This window comes from Amblyomma americanum, chromosome 4, assembly GCF_052857255.1.
Source record: "Amblyomma americanum isolate KBUSLIRL-KWMA chromosome 4, ASM5285725v1, whole genome shotgun sequence".
In the NCBI taxonomy this organism is placed as follows: domain Eukaryota; kingdom Metazoa; phylum Arthropoda; class Arachnida; order Ixodida; family Ixodidae; genus Amblyomma; species Amblyomma americanum.
Window position 1 is genome coordinate 180,961,490 of NC_135500.1, and position 18,486 is coordinate 180,979,975.

An 18,486-nucleotide genomic window follows, 5' to 3' on the forward strand; every position below is an offset into this window, starting at 1 on the left:
AATACCACTGGGAGCAAGCAACTCGACGATACAGTGCAGTTGGTGACACATTCTCATAGTTTAACGTGCTGCCACTGAAAAACATCGTGGCCTTCGTGGCGTCGTCGTGACCTTCGTCTGTGTTCTGTTAACCGTTGTGTAGTTCCAAGGGGTAGCACGTTAAACCACCAGTACAATACGACTGGATATTACCTTGTTATGGAATGTATGGAACTGCGGGACTGATACCGGCTGCAGCGGCCGTGTTTTTAATGGAGGTGAAAGGCAAATATGATCGTGTACTGAGAGCTCGGCCCACTTTCGAGAGCTCCATGCGGTCAACATTAATCCGAAGTCCTCTACTACAGCCCAATTTGCACCTAAAACGTAGCATGGGCCCCAATGAGAGCACAGTCAGCCACTCTAGTGCGGATTTTTTTTCTCTCTTCCTTGTCATACACTTAGCTTTTGTTAACAAGTAGTTCAGGTTAAAACCAAGGAATTAGGTCTTTTTAACCAACTTCGCTTTTTTTTTAAATCAGCGTCAAAGAAAAACCTCACCAAGAGTATACCCACTTGTTCTTTTTAGAACCTTTTTTCTAAACATCAGCCCCGAAGAAAAATTCACTTAGAATAAAACCTCTGGTGTTTTTAGATGCAGTTCAATAAAGAAAAGTTGACATCAAGTAATTTCGCGACATTACTGCGACAAAGCATCCGAGTGCTTCCGCACTGTATACGAATCGATAGCTCTTCTCCCAACGCCACACTGCGCAGAACTATGGAAACAGCTCGCACCTGTCGGTCAGGCTGTGTGCGAGAACCACGGCTGAAGCCTTGGCTAGTGCGGAGAAGCAAGCTTGGCTCGCGTGCAGTGAATACGTAACGAGGTGCGCTGGCAAAAAGAAATAAAGTAAACTGAAGACGCGAAACTGGAGCAAGAGAGAGAGAGAAGAAAGGGAGACAAGGCTGGGTGGAACGGTGCAAGTCATCATTATGCTCGGGGCGTAAGGAAAACAAAACATTTTTAATATTCGCACGTAATTTGACACTCTTCCTTCCAGAGCAAGATGGATGAGGCCCGCTGGCTCGCGATGACCCATTGTCGCCGTTGAAATCCTTCCGGAGATCCCCGCGTAGGGCACGCGGATTAGCGCCGGCAGGGGGCCGCTTTCAGCGCACCACCTTTCGCGCCTTCTCGCGAGGACCACCCTCTTCACTTTCTTTCTGTCTTCTCTGCTCCCTCCCTCTAAGACTCGTTACGGACGTCTCGTTCCTACTCTTTCCTTCGGCTCCCCTGAGTGTCTTACTTTTGTCAGCTTTATTTTTTTAGCCAACATTCTCCTGGACCGTCCCTCCTCCGCACACGCTCCTCACTCAGCCCTTGTGCTCTTATCTCGACTTTGGTTTTTCTTCGTGAACGACTTTAGCCGAACGTCCGCCGTGTTTTAATTAGCCGCCCCACCCGAAAAGAGCAGACTTCTCGGTTACAGCGCGGTTTTGAAATTTACGGTTAGCTGATTTCGCTCTTAGGTTTTTTTTTTACCCCTGCCCTCTCCCCTTCTTCTGAAGCCCCCGCCAACTCGCTAGGAAACTTTGCTCGTCGTGCCCGAAGGCCGAACGGTAACTTCTCGCGACACACTCGGCTCGCGCAGCACAGAAGGAAGGCGCACCCGGCAGGAAAGAGTGCGGGAGGGCACACACATGAGGAGATGGGAGAGGGTGGTCGACGTCTCGACATGACCCTTGCGCGTCACACTGGGCCACACTCCCCTGGGACCAGGCGTCGTCGACTCGTTCCTCGGCGGATCGTGTCTCGGAGGTATTGCATGGCACGCAGCCGCCGTGGTCCCCGAAGTGGGCGCGCACAACGCCGACGGATGACTCTGCTTGTCTTGCCCTTTCACAACCGGCAAAGACGCGCGCACACACACCAACGCACTTAACACACACGGCACGCGACGGCGGCTCCACTCCTGGTAGCTTCAAGTTCTCTACAGGGGGGTGGGATGGTTGTTGATCCACTCACGCTTTTGCGATGTTCTGAAAGCATTTGCTGGTGGGGTTGCGTCCTGATCCCGATGGACTGCGCCCAGTGGTTCGCTTGGTATAAAGACACCGACAAACGACGAGTACACACGAGTACGTACGACACGCGGTGTGCCTGATCACTGCGTGAGTCTTGTTCGTCGAAACATTGAGTGCCGCTGTAACAGGTAGTAACTTGGGGAGGAGTCGTTGTCTCGAAGGTGACGGAACAAGAAAAAAAAAACCCAGGCGATCAGTGTTCCCGCAAGCATTCGCTGGAGCAACGTTACTTCTATGTCTTCAAGCAGACAATCATCGGTACTAATTGTTGTGATATGGCAGTTAATTTGCGGTTTGTGAGCCCTTTCTTTAGCTGAAAGCCCTATTCTCTTTGCCTTCCACCTCTTCCGTTTCAACAGCAATAACGCAGCTTATATTCAGTAGTTTTTCATTTAAAGGTGTTCAGTTTTTTATTTTTAAGACGGTTGTCGATTTAGCATATTTGTGCCTATTCATGTACTGTGTGGTTTTGATATGACAGAGAGCACAAGACTGTCATTAAAACAATCATGCCTCTTTGAGAATGATCTCAAGACTGTGGATATCATCTACATCAAAGTGTTTGCAGTTGAAAATTTGTCCTCATATTAACTTCTTAATGGAGAAAAAATAAATAGTCCCTCATTGAAAAAGCAGAAAAAGCAACGGTCCGCATTCTGACCCAGTTTTCACGAACTACGATTGGCGGCAACCTGTACAACATATTCCGCTTTGGTGTCGAAGTGCAAATGCGCCCTGCCGCCAACTGTAGGATTTACCAACATTGCTGCGGTCGTGCCACCAACATAGAGATGAAAATGGCATCATGTAGCGCATTCGAGAATGCCATCTTTGGAGCTGAGCAGACACAGAACGGCGAGCCGTTGTCGTCAGAACTCTGCCGGCTCCAGTAGCTCCCATGCGGCATTGCGTTGTCATGAATGACGTTGCAGGCGACTGCCAGCTCTAGGAAACCGGAACCAAAACTTGAGCGGAAATTGTGTTTAAATCGAGTTTATCTGGCATGCTGTTTTACGTTACATCTATCGTTACTGCTGAAGAATCACTACTATTCCTTTAAGCACATGAACCGGAAACAAAAATTGATGCCGCAACATGTTCTGCATATAACGCCAGAACATGTTCTGCAACGCAATTATAAATAGGATTCGTAACGTTCTGTGATAAACATGTGTTTTCTGTCATATCTGACCCCACCGTGCTTAGGTCCCGAGTTCATTCGAGTTCGGAACGAATTAAGATAGAATCGATGCAAGTTTAGTCCACGTGTCTCGCATTAAAAAGGCACGTGATATATTTAACTGCACTGTGCACAGACTATAGGTCACTCGGAACTAACCTGGACATTGATCAATCTGGGCGTCGCACATCTTCACACGACGTTTAGAACTCGCTTAAACAGTCCTGTACGATCATTAACGCTCATAACCATTTTTCGTGCCTATATTTAGAAGTCCTTTGACAGACAAAGTCTTGCGGGGATAAAATATAGCTCACGTTAGACTCTATTGCGCTATCACATAATCGGTGCGTTGGCGCAGCTTTTATGCCCGCATTATCTTTGGAGATAAGAGGCCAACGTGGCTGCGTTCACGACAAACAGGAGCATATGTTAAGCGTAAATGTACAGTATGATGCTGATTGCTTTGAATGCTACTGTTCTGAAGCCCCGGCAGCGCAATAACACACACTCAACTGTCTTAAAGCATGCAGTTGCGCAGAGCAGTGGTCCATAACGTTCTTGCTTCTTGATAATTTCGTGCAGGGTTTTGTCCTTTAACGACCAGCCAAGTACGTGCATTTGGTGAGCAACGTTGATGCAGTCTTTTCCTTGGCAGGCGTTCCACAAGATGACCGCCTCCTGAAATAGAAAGATGCGACAAAAACTTAGAGGAATCTTTTCTTTCTTTAATGCATGCGACGTCGCATTAATGAAACAACTAAAAGGGCAATAGAAACTGCTACTAAGTTGAAATTTTTCTCCTCGTGGGGTGAGCGGAGTTTGTGCAGAAGAAATTGGTTGTTCTTCAAGTATGCTCAGCTAATTATGACTGACTATAGGATAAATTTGCTCACGCTTCGGGGATGATATCTTCAGTCATTGAATGAACAAAAGAGAATCAAGGAACAATGAGCTCCAGATGGTATACCTCAACTAGCATCGCCGCACACGTGTGCGTTAACGAAGAAAGCAACAGCGTCGGTCACTTAATGTTAGGTACATCTTAAAATAGACACTGATAAAGATAAAGAAGTCTAAAAACTATGGAAACGTTCGATTGCCAGCAGCTCCAGAGATAAATGTGTGCCATAAGTCAGCACTTAGATACATGCTCCATGTTTTTCTAACAAATAATTCATGCCACAGAATTGATTTCTGCGCCTGCCATACTTCTTATAGAACCACTTCAAACCTTTAAACCCACTCTCGGAGAATACACACTGCGATAGTGCCAGCCGCATATTTAGTTTAATTTAGCAACGCGCAATAGCCAGACTTGAAAGGCTTATCTTACTGCTGGTAATCTTCAGAGGGTTTAACCCAAGCGTCCGGACTGGCGCATTGCTCTGTATCACGGAAACCCCACAGCGTTGCGCAAAACAGTGCTGCATCACGTAATCAATAACTCAGTTCACAGACCGCACGCTCGCAAACATTTTGTGACTGACCGGTGTGGCCAAACCTTATGTAGACGCCATAGCGCCTGACGAGCTTCCAGTTGAGAGACGACAAAAACATCCTGTCTAAGATAAAGACGCTCCCGAAATACAAGGAGTTTTGTTAACGTTATGTGTCCTTGCGGCCACAGAATTTGCACCATTTCTGACGGAGTAAACGCCGTCGCTACTGCACTGGGCTGTCCGAAACTGCCAAAAATACCATCGCAACGACAAGAACTACAGACATTGCCCAGATTTTGTCCGAGACTACGGCTACAATTTCTTTCTGACACAAGCCTTGGGCTGTCACTCCAACGAGTGGTCCCCTCATGGCTCTAAAGATTTCACGCCTTTGACACGACACAGGATGACTGCTTCTAGTTCTTGCATCTTTTCTAAGGACCTTGTCTATTATATACTTTGGTATACTGTTTCACACATAGCGTGCATCACTGCCAAAACTAGCACGCCTGTTCTCGCTAGATGCATTCGCACCCCAGAGTTTAGTTCGCCATCATTGAAATAGAATCAGAGGGTTCAATAACTGAATGCGTGACTACCTTGACAAAGCAGGCATCTTTCACCGTCACAAACTGCAAGGACCGTGACTTTCAATGTATAGACCTTTGCACTGTTCACAACTTGATTGAGCGCGCGTGCGTGTTGGACTGCTTTGCGCATGCGCAGTGGATGTCTGTTTGATATCCGCCAATCAGAACGCTGCTGGCACAGCCCAGTGGTAATATTACTGCGCTCAAAAAGACAAATTTGAAAAGATCTATAGCATGTGGAAATATAGGAGCGATACGTGGCGGAGTAGTGTGCTTTTGCGGGCGCGCTATCAGCGCAGATCCCACATGCCTGCACGCTAAGTGTGAAACTCGGTATAGTTGTAGCGCTGGTTGTGACAGCGCCTCCCGTCAGTGACGGGGCACTGGCCGTCAGTGACCCGACGTATAGTTTACAAATCTATGCACGGGCCTGCTGCGTCACCGCACACGCGCGCTTAGCAGGTTACTGCGTTTTCACTGGAGCAGCGGAGCATGGCGGGGCATGCTACTCGGACCAGAAGGCTGCGACGGCGCACTGCGACGACGAATTTACGGCCAGCTCTTTTTACGAGTGCGGCCGCTTGCCTCGTTAGGGATGCTGTTCGCACTTGGCGGGAAGTAGGTCAGTGTGTTACAGCGCGCGAGGCCTCGTTGAAAGAAGCCTTTGATATTAAAAAAACGCGCTCACTGCGCATGGGATGACAACTCTTGTGACCTTTAGCAGCCAGAGACCTGCAGCTACGCCAAGGTGGCCAAGTGGTCCTTTTGCACTGATTTCTCTGCCTGCTTATGCAAAACCATCACATTTTATACTGGTTCGAACCGGCTTATGTTCGTACGCCTGAACAACAGTTTAGGGATTTACACCGTTATTTTCAGTAATGCTGCGTTTCAGTAATACTAACTTATAATATTGTGACGCCCATGAAGAGGCGACGCCTAGTCTACTTGGTCGGGATCGCTGAATACGTAGAAGAGGAGGAGAAGGTGGTGGTTAGTTGCGTCTCGTGCCTGGCAAGTCGACCCCAGCTAGTTTCAGTCGCCCGTTGTGGTCTGAATAAACCCCCGGACGTAAAGATATGAAATTAGGGCGACACGGGGTAGTCAACAGCTGGCAGTGGTGGAAAGGGTGAGGAGGAAAAGAGCATTGGTGCGCGCATATAAGTAACGGGGAGATATACCAATGGTTGACATAATGCAAATCGATTCAGTCATTTAAAAGTTACGTAATATGTAAGCAAGTGAACACAGTTAAACGGCTTCAACGAAACAACCAATGCTGTACTTCGCGTAGAGTGTGGGTTTGTGCGATGTAAGGAACGCTATGATTTTGCTTGCAGCACCATACCCAGAGCCGCTTAGATACAATAAAAGTTAGCACAAGAAAATACCCGAGAGAAAGGAATTAAAAAACGAAACGCACTTGGACATATTTTTGCAATAGATGACTTTGTAATGTACAGCTTAAAAGGAAGAACAGAGGTGATTTGACTGGTTAACACTAATTTATTGTCATCAATTCCTCCCCGGCCCTGCGAAAAAACCACGCGACACCCGTGCCGCTGTGTGACGCGCGCTAGTAGGCGTGGCTGGCTCTCTCTCCGGCAGCGTGGTTTTGGTTTTGCCCATACGCAGCCTCCAAATTCCTTGCGCTGGAGCAGCGACTAGAATGGAATTTACGAGAATCTAGAAACTGATAACGATATATCTTATAGTGGGCTACAATCATCTCAAGCTTAAGGGTAATAGTTAAAAATTAACTATTTATTATTAGTTAACCAGTATGTACTCTGGTGCGCACAATCGATGACCGTGATGTGCCAGATATGCCAGCTCAGAAAGGCTATTTTTAAAACTTTTTTAACTGTCTTAGGTGAAACGCACCTTATGAACTTATGCCCGAGCTAAAACTACGCATTAACCATGCATAACACATCAAAAAGATTAATCGTGTTCACGTATAGTCTGCATTTTTCATTCAAGATCAGTTGTTAGTAAAGCACTTTTGCGGTCTGTCTTTAATGCGCTTCTATAACGCAATCGTGGTCGCAAGAAAGAAAGACGCCGGGTCACCACAAACTCTACTTTCGGGCAGTTGTAAATGCGGCTCCTGAGGCCAGACGTGAAAAGGTGTATGTCTCCTTAATTGACAACTTTTGGTCAAGAAGGGCTGGTCTCAGAGCGCTGTTATCACAGCAGCCACTATTGCTAGCTTTAAGGAACCGGACAGTGTTGTTGTTTTGAAAGTATAGCAAATTGCGGCCGGTTAACTTCCAACTTTGCTTCACTTTTCTCAGATAAACCACAACATCTTAAAATGCATACGCGCAGCTTCTGCTAACTTAGCTTGAAATTCATGACAACTGCAGCCTCTAACGCCAGCCTATCCAAAGAGTGGTTGCCAATAAAATACACAATTTATTGGATTCTATTGTAAAAGCTTTCGAATGAGATAGTATTGGCCATAGATGCACTGCAGTGATATTGCAGCTAACACTACTGCGAGTTTGCAAGCTCGCCTGATCTTTATCATAAGTAACGACTTCTTGCGGGCCACTGATATCACTAGACGACTTTATGGTGATGAATGATGTGTCTAATTTCTACATGTCATTAAACTGTATCAGGCACACGAGGCAACATTGACATAAGCCCTCCCTATGGTAAACCTAGGACACGTGGACGCAGCCTGCTGGTCACAGAGATAAGGACTGACTTAATGGCCAGATTAGCTGAACCAGCGTTTTCGAGACCTGTGGTGAATCCGGAACGGAGTACCCGATAGCTTGTCTTATAATTGGACTTACAAGTCCACTAATGCATAAGAGCAGTGAACTCGCGCTTAGCGTTCCAGGCCGAATGCTGTCCGTGAGCTGCAATCATAGAAGAGGGGTGGCACGTACGTGATGCTTAGGACGTTGCTCACTACAACAGTCGATGTATCGACCACGCTTGCCACGTGCGCATCGGGGCGCTGGCCACGCCACGTGTTGTCTCATGCCCACCTGAAGCAGTGCGCCTAGTCTGCGCCGTGCCTGCAAAGGCAGTGGTGTCAGCTGCCTGTTATGCTCTTTCGAGTAGTGTGTTGAATCCATTAGTAGCTCGGTAGCACATCGCCGTCCTAATTTCAACTGCTCTATATTGTAGCGATGACGACCTGTGCCCCGTATCAGCTCCCAAAGCTATTGCACCATAATAACTTACCCGCTTATCCACAATAAACAAACGCAGTAAGTTGAGTTGCCCCAACTCAGCTTAAAAAAAACAGAAAAGACAAGCTCCAGCGTTTCTAGAGTGACGCCCTCAGGCGACATGTACCATCGGACCTATAATTCCTTCGCGAACAGCGTTTATATACTTGCAGTATATACATGAAACATATATTTACATACTCTCTGCATATAAAGTCGATCCGTGCGCTATTGTACCATACGTGTCATCCTACAGCAGGGGTAACGAACGCGGTCTGTAGCGTGCGCAGCCAGTTTCTCCTGTGTATTGACAAATGCTATGGCGTGACTGTAAAAGGAAAGAAATATAAAGGGCTCTCTATAGACGGTCATCACGGAGACAACTCGTCACTGACGATCAGTGGCCATGGTGTTTGTCCACCAATGGTCTCGGGTTCAACCCGTTCCTCGGCTAGCCACGTTTTAGAAGAGGTAAAGTGCGAACACGCTTTGTGCCCTGCGATATCCGGCGTCTTAGGAAAAACCATTTTGGCTGTTATTGTTTATAACCATCGATGGACTCAGGTTTGGAACCGATTATTTTTAATTCCAAGCCCGTGCTGCCTACTAGACTCATGAAAACTCATTCAACAACGCCGAAACATTACGTTCAACATTCGTGCACGGACGGTTACCTTACTCTGTTGTGATACGGACTGCGCAGGCGCACACTTTTGCTGGACCACGCTTTTTCGAATAAACCCCAGTTGCAAGTTACCGCTCGTCCTGTCCACCTCTCTTCACACGTCCTGTTCCTGTCACAGTTCTTTTTACCCTTGAACCGGACTTGGCTTTGAAGGCATACGTCAAAAACTGGCTGCAACCAACGTGTTTTCGTTTTCATTATCGTCATCACCATCGCCATCATCATTGTCATCATAATCAGCCTGATTACGTCCACTGTGCGACAAAGACATTCCTCATATACCACCAAATAACCTTGTCCTGTGCCAGGCTTGAACACCTTATCCCCTACAAACTTCATCTCGACCGCCCACCCGGGTCACTGCCGCCCCCTGCTATGTAAATGCTCGTCTTTCCTTGGAACCCACTCCGTTATCATAGGAGAACATCGCTTATCTAGGCTTCGCACTACATGCCCTGCCCATGCCCACTTCTTCTTGCTTTCGACTGGGATGTCATTAACTAGGGTTTGTTACCTGATACACTCTGCTCACATCCGGTCTCTTAAAGCGCTTCAAGAGATTCTTCCGAGCCTCCACCAGACTTTATGAACGATTTTAGATTTTCACAAGGCACCGGTAAACAGACGCTGAAAATGACGGTGATCTGGCCAGCCTTTCGCCCAACTCGAAGCCTCAGTCCATTCTCCCTGAGTGAGAATGGAGTGAGCCAAATGGGCGATGTCGCTTTCCTAATACGCGAAAGTCGGCACGCGCATCGAACTGGGAAACGGCTGTTTATAGGCTGCTTGCTTTCACGCGTCCGGTGTTTCTGCCGTTCACCGCAAGTAGCGTAAAAAGAACAGTAAGTGCCCTAAAGTAATTTCTTACAGAACCAATTCATAACGGAACATAATTTATTACCGCAAAGCATTACTCCTAAGCTCAATACTAAAACAGACCCGTGTGCAGCAAAGTGTGGACCTTTTACAGCACACCTCTTGCTGATAGGTCCACCGTATATAACATTCAATCATCTGTGCTGTTAAGCCCCAGAGCTAGCAAGCAGTAGGGCACGACATGCTGGCACGTATGCCACGTATTGTAAGTTTTTGTGTTTTCTTGGCGAGCAAACCACCTTGCGACCAGCTCAAGTTAAATGACTGCTAAGACAGCGCTGCTCAGTGGAGGCTGAACAGCACAAAGTGTCCTCATTAGAGGAGCAAAAAGATGTACCCGCAGGTTGCTTACAACGGTGCGTACGTGACTGCTCTAAGTTGACAATTTTTTACTAGTGCGTAAGGCACGTCAACTCATTAGGTGCTACGTACATAACTGCGTACTAACGGAACTCTCAGCATTTTCTTAGACTGCGCTGCAGTAAGCAGTGGTTCGTTTGATTCAGGTGAGTTTAACATCATTCATGCCGCAAATAGGTTGGCATTTTTTATGCGAACGCAGCAAATGATATTTAGCAAAACTGTCAGCTTGATAGTTCGTCCTCTGCCGTTTCTATGCAGGCAGATTTTTGAGCGTCATATGGTCACTAGAAATCCCATGATACCTGGGGTGTTTATCTGATGAATCCTGGCATTTCGAAGTTACAGCTGTCAACCATTGTGACCCTGTGTAGGAAATTTTGTAATTGCGTGAAAAATTAGCCTTTGGCCTTTTGCGTTGGAAAGATAATTGAAAGGCTTGTTTTGAATCAAAATAATGAGCGTCTCCTGAAAGGGTTAAGAATAAATTATTCATTATTGCCAAAAAAAGAATATTACTAGAAAATTACGCGATATGAAAAATTTCGTCGCGTTTATGTATACCCCTTGAGCTTACATTCACAGCATGCTTACCGTGTACGACATGTAAACCGAGCTCTTTTGGCACGTGCCTATATTGCTCAGGCAAAGCGAAACGAAACGTGGATTCTCCCCATTTGTCTTATAAGAGGCACCTTCATTGCATCCTTGGCATTCATGGCTGCCTCCGTTTACCGGCTGTTTGCCGATGCTACAGACTCGCATGAGAAGAGAAGATGTCCCTGTTTTATAGCCACGCGAGCTTAGGAAACTTCATTTTCTCTCTGCGCGCTACGTGATCGTTTTTCATACCATTGTTGCTTGAAGCTGGCCTTGCCTTTCACGCCGACTGGAGTGGCAGCAGTGAGGCGTGGTCGGCGCTCATTTTGTGGCACTGGGCACGTCTGCAGTGCAATAAGGTTTCCCGTGCTTTCTGTTCGCGCCGCATAAGTATTCCTCCCACCTTTATTCTTAGCGGACATCTTCAGAGACTGCCTTGAAATCCCCGCGGGAGGCAGTATGCTTCCAGGCGTATAACACAACTGTATGATAATCGAGTGCCGTAGTATTCCTACTTTCTCGCGCAAAGCAGCAGCGCACAACAGGAGGTGAGGCCTCGCTTGTCGCCCACTGGAGTTATCGATGTGCCCCTGCAATAAACGACGGCCTAAGCTAACACAAAAAATCTGACGGGCTGCACGGGGCTTGGGAAGCTGCTTCCAACGGAAGAGCTTTAAAGTAAAAAAGCGATTGGCTGCGCCCGTTTTCAGGTTATTAAGGTTTGATGTTGACAGAGCCGCGCTGTTTCGGCGGCGGAGTGGGCCGGTGCTATGGCAACCAACCACCTTCCGGAGGAAGAAGTAGCATCCTCTCGCGTCGTCCCCGGAGAGCGATCTGCCCTGAAAATACGGCCCGGCGAGAGGCGCTGTGAAACTGGACCGAGTTAGGAGAATGCACTCAAAAGTTTCCCCGCGTTCGCCGCCGAGTCTCGGCTCGAGAAACTTTGTGCGATGCTTCCTGTAGTCCTCTTCTCTGCAGCTCGCCACGTGTCTTGCCGTTTCACTTTCTATTCCTAGTTTATTTTCACTTGTTTCTAAAAGCGCGGAGTTTTAGAGAGTGTGGGTGCATTCTGCCTGAAATTTTGTTTACTTCTCGGCGTAAGCTTGTACATTCTACTGCATGTAGGTAGTTACAGGCTCTGGCCTTCCAAGAGCGTGGTCAAACATAATTGCGCTTTTAGACTGACGTGGGAGAACACAGGCAGGCGGAAGAGTAGGTCCGCACATGAATAGCTCCCGTGGTTAGTATTGCACCTTGTTACCCAAGGTGCCTAGCCCATTTCTAACAGTAACAGCTAAGTACCTATTTAGATTAAATGTACGTTCGTTCAAAAGTTAAAATCCTACTTCTTGATTCACCTCTTTGAACTTTTGGGAGCTGTGGAACCTATTAGTATCTCCCCGAGAAATGGATACTACAAATATCTCCAATTACGGGCATTTTCACTCACATGCGATGGATGCGGACCCATCAAAGGACGCCAAGCTAGCTAGAAAACATTTTGTTCCTTAACTGTGCATGCTGTTAAGCACATTTAGCCTTGCATCACGGCCCCTCAGTTACTTTGTAGAGAGATGAGACTTATTTACGCGCGAAAATATTCTGCATACCGAACACCTCTGAAACAATTAGCCAGGTTCGCAGAGTTAAAAATAATATTGCTGCTTTTAAGCCCAATCAGCGTAAATTTTAAAGGGTACACGGATTTACTTTGTTCACGCATCTAAGCACCACTGACGGACTTAGATTTTTTTTCTTCTCCCTCGCCACCGCTGCTCTTCAGCTTTATACTCAAGAATGGTACCATAATCTTGATCTGTGCGCGCTAAGTAGTATATTTAATTAATCTACTTATTGTCATCGACATTTCATCCAATCACTACCTCGGCAGCTGGGTGCGCTAGAGTAGTTGCCACGCTTATGTCAGACAGCAACGTCGCTCACAAATGTCACACATGAAGCCCGAAGATGATCGTGCCTCGCCACGGCGGAGGTATTTGCTGAAACGCCCCACGTGAATTCAAAGTAATGTGGCCTCATCTCGAGGTTACATTTAGTGGCAATCATTTTGGTTACATTCAGCGTTATCAACGCCGCAGGCTCCAGCACTGACCTCCAACAGTACAATCGGCATAAAGGCTGGTAAGTAAAAGAGAAACAACACGAAAATAAAAATTAAATATCCCACTCAGTACAAGTTACAACGTAGATCATCTGGTTAGAGCTCAGTTCTCGAATTCGCGCGAGGCCAGCGATGCTGTAATTTCATTAATTTAGCCTCCGATGCAAACACCAAAGTAACCTGAATGCTTATGCAAGTCTTCCGCCCTGTGTGAAGGCGCATTTATATTTATTACGAGCCAGAAATGTCAGCCATATGGAGCGCGATAGTACACCCTACGTGCAATTCACCCTTTGAAAGCAAAGTAAAAACGAAAATTGTGGAACCTCTGATCTTATAAACTATGACAATGTTAATACCTATCTACTGAATTCCGATTAGACTGTTCACTTGCGTCGTGTTTTGTGCCTGCACAATGACTGCACTAGAATGTGTCACATTTATGGTGCTGTTGCTTCGCTCCTGAAATTTTATGCCCTACCTCGCTTATCCACGGTGGTGAAGTGCATGTTCCACAGAGGGCAGAAGACGAGGCTTCTAGTGGGCAGCTGTACCACTATCGCATAATAAAGAGCAGAAAAATATTATTTCAAAAGTCTTTCGTCACAACGGCGCATCTTGGTTTCGCCGTCGCCTAACAAGAAACAGCTGTTCCACTTCTTCTGTTGAGTACAATTTAGGAGAATGCTCTGTTTTACATCTTGCATAATCTGCTTTAATTTACAGGATTGTGCGCAATTTTTTGAGGCCCGGTCAGATGTAACCAGGAACCTTCTTTCTTCGTTTTCGGTACGTTCTTTGATATAGAAAAAGACGAAATAGTTTAGTTTTTATGCTGGAATGAGCATTTTCATTCTACTTAATCCGAGATATCAAGAACACGATTAAACAACGAAATGGAGGTATGTGCGATGCTTATTTTTGTATCCTCTTTCTTTCCTATGCTCCGTTTCATGCATTAGGTGTAACGCTGTTTTATGAAAAGCATGGAAGTAGTCCGCATGAAAAAAAAAATAATGGAGGTGTGTTACTCCGCACTTGTATTGTGGCCGAGTGCTCTAAGGCATCAGAAAGCGACAACGTGTCGTCAACAATAAGAGCTGATGACAAACTTATATAAGACTGCAGGCAAAACATTTATTATTTCTCGCTCACCACAAGGAACGCACCACTTTCATATCGCGTATGAAGGCAGCACAAACGAGAGCGCTAGCTTGGACAGCGTTGCACCTGATGTACGAAGCGGGTCATAGGTTTCCTATTCCATTATCACAGATTGTTTTTACAGATTGAAGTCTGCCTTTCTATCTGACTTTTCAGCGCTTAAGATGCGTGTTTGCTACTGAGAAAATAATTAAAAATGAACCTATAGAGACTGCCCTAGAAGGCTCCACGATTTCATGCCAGCTCTACATTCCGGCATTCACGAAATAAAAAAAAAACATTAAGAAAACGAACACGTGCAAATCTAAAGGCCAGAACAAAACCCGCACAGCGAACACGCGTAATAAGCTTTACTCAGTTCGCGGAGCTTCTGTCGTTCGTTACCAAGTGACTGCTAATGTGAAGTTAACCCCGTGTTTGCAATTCTAATTAAGCACGACACAAGGAACAAAAAAAAATGGCGAGGAAGGCAATGCGGGCAGCGGAAAGGGAAAGGAAGAGAGAAAGGACATTGAGTTGAATTCTGCCGGAAATAGAAGAGGGCTCCGCATATATTACGGCACGGGGGGGCTTATCGCAATAATCCCCGGGAACAAGAACCCCTTCCCGTCTTGTCTGCTTTGGGGCAGGAAGAATAAGGTCGGAGCAGCGGAAAGTAAGGCGAACGGGCCAGGCAGCCGAGCACCGGCTCCCGTGCTGGATCCCGGGAGCTGCGTGCGCCGTGTGCGCCCAGGCGGAATGCGTGCCGGCGAAGGTGACTCGTGTCGCTGGCTGCTGCTTTCACGGTGGCGGCGTCCGGCCTTGGCCGAGCAAGGCCCGAGCAAGGGGAGGGGCTGCAGAGGCAGAGTTGCTGCTGGCAGCTCGGGAATCTGAGGATTTCGGGCAGGGTCCCGCCTCCCCGCTAATCCCCCAGGGAGGGAGCACAGCGCGCGCGCGAGTGCTTCGGCGGTGCCACTCCCAGGGGGAAACTGCGTGCGTGTGTGCGGCCAAGGAGGCGAAAAAGCAGGAGCAGCCCGACAGACGGACGGCCGGAAGGACGAACGGACATGACGATGCACGGCACTCAATAATCGATGGCCGCGCCCGGAAATAGCGGGCAGCGGGGAGAGGATTAGGGCCCCGTTCGTGTAATGAACGCGCGGCGGCCGCTCCGCTCCATAATGAAGGATGGTCGATTCGCCGCCGCGGCGTCCAGCCGAGGATCCGCGGCGCGCATCGGCGCGACGTGGTCGGCATGTGTGTAGGCTAACGCCCCCCCCCCCCCCCCCCCGCCCCCCTACGCACACGCTGGCCGACGTCGTGCTGTTGCGTGAGCGGCCTGTCCGTGCGAAACCCGGCGCCACGCGTTCCTCTGCACCCCGTCTGTGGCTGGCTGTAATGAGGGGCTGTGCCCCGAGATCTGCTCAAATCCGTTTTTCGCACCACGCTACCGTGCTGCTCCCTTGTGTCCCAGGAGATTTTCCGATATAATCTATCCTTGCGCAACGAGAAACACAAATGAAGAGCGCAGACATTGAGCTATGAGGGGGGAGGGGGGGGGGAGTGGGGGGGGGGCTGACTTGTGCTTTTTCGTCTTATATAATGTCCCTTTCTAACTAGTAATACTAACTTACTTCTCAAAGGGCAGTTCATGCTTGGCCTTGTAAATAATAATAACGAAAACAGTGCACTGATATGGTCACTTTTCTAATACTCGCGCGAAATGAAAACACAAAGCTGGGAACAAAATTAAAGAACTCCTTGTTTTCCCGTGCTCTGCTTCGTTCAGCGTGACCAACTAAGTCCACGAAACTATTTCGACGAACCGCGTTGTTGGTAAACCGCAAGGACCCGGAACCTATTGGAATCAAATTTTCTGATGAAGCTCTCTAGCATTCCATAAGCCATTAATTGTGCTCACCTTAAATGATAGCTTTCGTAAAGAATGGATTGTAGCACAAAGAAATGAAGCGCGGAAATCACCCCTTTTAAATGTCTGGTGTATAACAAACAATGTGGAAGGAAAACAGTTTGACATGGAGCCCTGCTTTTATTTACGACGTAACGTGCAGCAGCTTGTTCGCCTTCTGGCAAGAAAAAAAAAACGCAGCGTCTTGTGTGAAGCACCAACTTAACACTGCGCTATTACAACGGCATTGTCATCACTGCAGGCTAAATGTCCAAGAATTTCGCATTAAGCGCAGGGCATCATTCCCCGAAACTGAGCCTGGTTACGCGGCGAACCGAAATAGGCAACTTCACTTACATCAACGCTCAATACGAGAAAGCTGGATTCGTAACCACGCAGAGCCTTCCGTTCCTTCTTCCAAAGCATTGCGCAAGTGCCTGTGCCTCTTCAAGCTTTCGTTCGGAATGCTTGACCTTTAGGAGGTTGTGAGAGCTCACCTTTCAAAGTGAGCGCCACAGTAAGCGAAACGAAATGTTTGCGTTCCCGGTAATCTTTCGTCAGCAATGCAGGCTATTCAAATGGGGTCTTCTCTGTCAAGTGATCACTAAAAGAAGCGCAACTGAGTATCTGTCCTGTACCCAATCTGTGCATGACTCCAGGGTTAAAAGAAGAAAAGTGGGTGTCATAACACCTTATCCCCCCCCCCCCCCTCCCGCATCCCGGTGAAGAAAGGCAGGAATATCCCACGGGTATCCTGAGTAGGTGATCCAATGTCCCTGCGAAGTACGAGAATGGTAGCGGGGGGATACCCCACGCAAAAAAAGTTGGTGTCATACGACAGAAATAGAACAGCCCCTGTCTGAAATAAAGCAGCCTTTCGAGAAATGCTGGACTCCTGGAACACCCGTGAAGAAGTTGCGCGCCAGGAATATCGTAGAGATATCCTATATGGGCGATCTAATATCCCAGGGAAGGACGACGATCGTATCTCGAACGTTCTACGCATAACTTTATGGCCGCTTGCTGCGTGACGCAGGGAGATCCTTTCCATGTTCGCACGGGAGTCATAGGGAGTTATCAAGGTCACACTGTATATTCGGCCTGTATATTGCTTTTCTTCACTATCATGTTCTTATTCACACGGACTTTACTCGTCTCGAAGGGGAACTGCACGTCTCCTCGCAAGAGAGGGCAGGTAACGCACCACGGCACATATGTATTTCACGTGAAAAAATCATAATCATTCAATGACATACCACACCGTTTTCTTCACTCGTCATGTAATACGCCTAACGCCTGATGCCTTTGTTTGCTTGCTGTGAAAACTTTCGCTCCAAAAATAAGAAACACGTAGAGATGAAATATGCACGGGACATTCATTCGTCGCTTACAACAAGCACATAGTGTAGGCGGACAAGCTTTCCAAGGACCAGTCTAGCTTTGCTAAGCAAAACAGGCGCGCCGTTGTTTTTACCCTGTCCGACACCGTGACGTCACCAGAGAAGCGCACAGGTGTATTTCTGTACTCAGCTCAAGCTCACAAGCTCAAACCAGAATTTAGCGTGCGAGCATGCGCACCGCGCCAACCAACCGCAAGATGCAAGTCCGGCGTTCTGTTAACTCTGTCTCTGCTGCATAGTCGAACTCAAGCGCTGGCCCGATGCTATAACATGTCCTATTGGGGTAAAGCAAGCAAGCACTGTAGCTGCAAATCTACAGTGTCAAAACAGTCTAAATTAATGCCTCTTGGATCTTGTATATAGGATGCACACCTTACTGGAACATCCAGAAAAAAATCCTGCAAGTGAGGGGCGGTACCAGGGCTCTGATAGCTTTTTTGGATATCCCCAGGAGAAAGTGTTTCCACTGTGCCTTCACTCAAGCCCCACATGCGTGCCAAGCTGTAAAGCGGTCATCCTGCGCATAGGTAGCAGCAGGAAAAGGCAACTATCGCTTGTCATAGAAGCGGCTTAACAATTCACCGACCTTCCCTCACGGCTTGGCCGGCGTTACATCTTTCCTTCTTTTGTGTGTCTGTTATTGCTGTCTTAAGGGACGAATACGAAAATAATAATAAGCTTGTGCGTTACCGCTTCACTGCAGGACAGGACTCGTTTCTTTTAAAAATCAACTCGGATTCTGCACACCGGCAGATCCCGGGCGTAGCTGGAGTATTCCGTGAGTACGACACGAAGATTGGGTTTACCTGCGTCCCGGAAATTCACCTGTGTACAAGCTGCTTCGTTTGTCGCAAAATACAGCAACGCAAAGCAGAGAGGTACAAGGCAAGAAAGAATGGAACCATTGCTTTTTAAGCATGA

General features: G+C 47.5%; 1 protein-coding gene across 7 annotated transcripts in view; it reads right to left on the bottom strand.

Moving 5' to 3' along the window:
• Positions 1-987: 987 nt before the first annotated feature.
• The window catches only part of LOC144128781 (uncharacterized), a 221,445-nt gene continuing 203,946 nt past the window's right edge, over positions 988-18,486 (bottom strand). For all 7 annotated transcript variants that reach the window (XM_077662482.1, XM_077662478.1, XM_077662483.1 and 4 more), the window contains one exon: positions 988-3,928. The gene's annotated coding sequence lies outside the window, so the exon portion shown is untranslated. The remainder of the gene's footprint in view (positions 3,929-18,486) is intronic.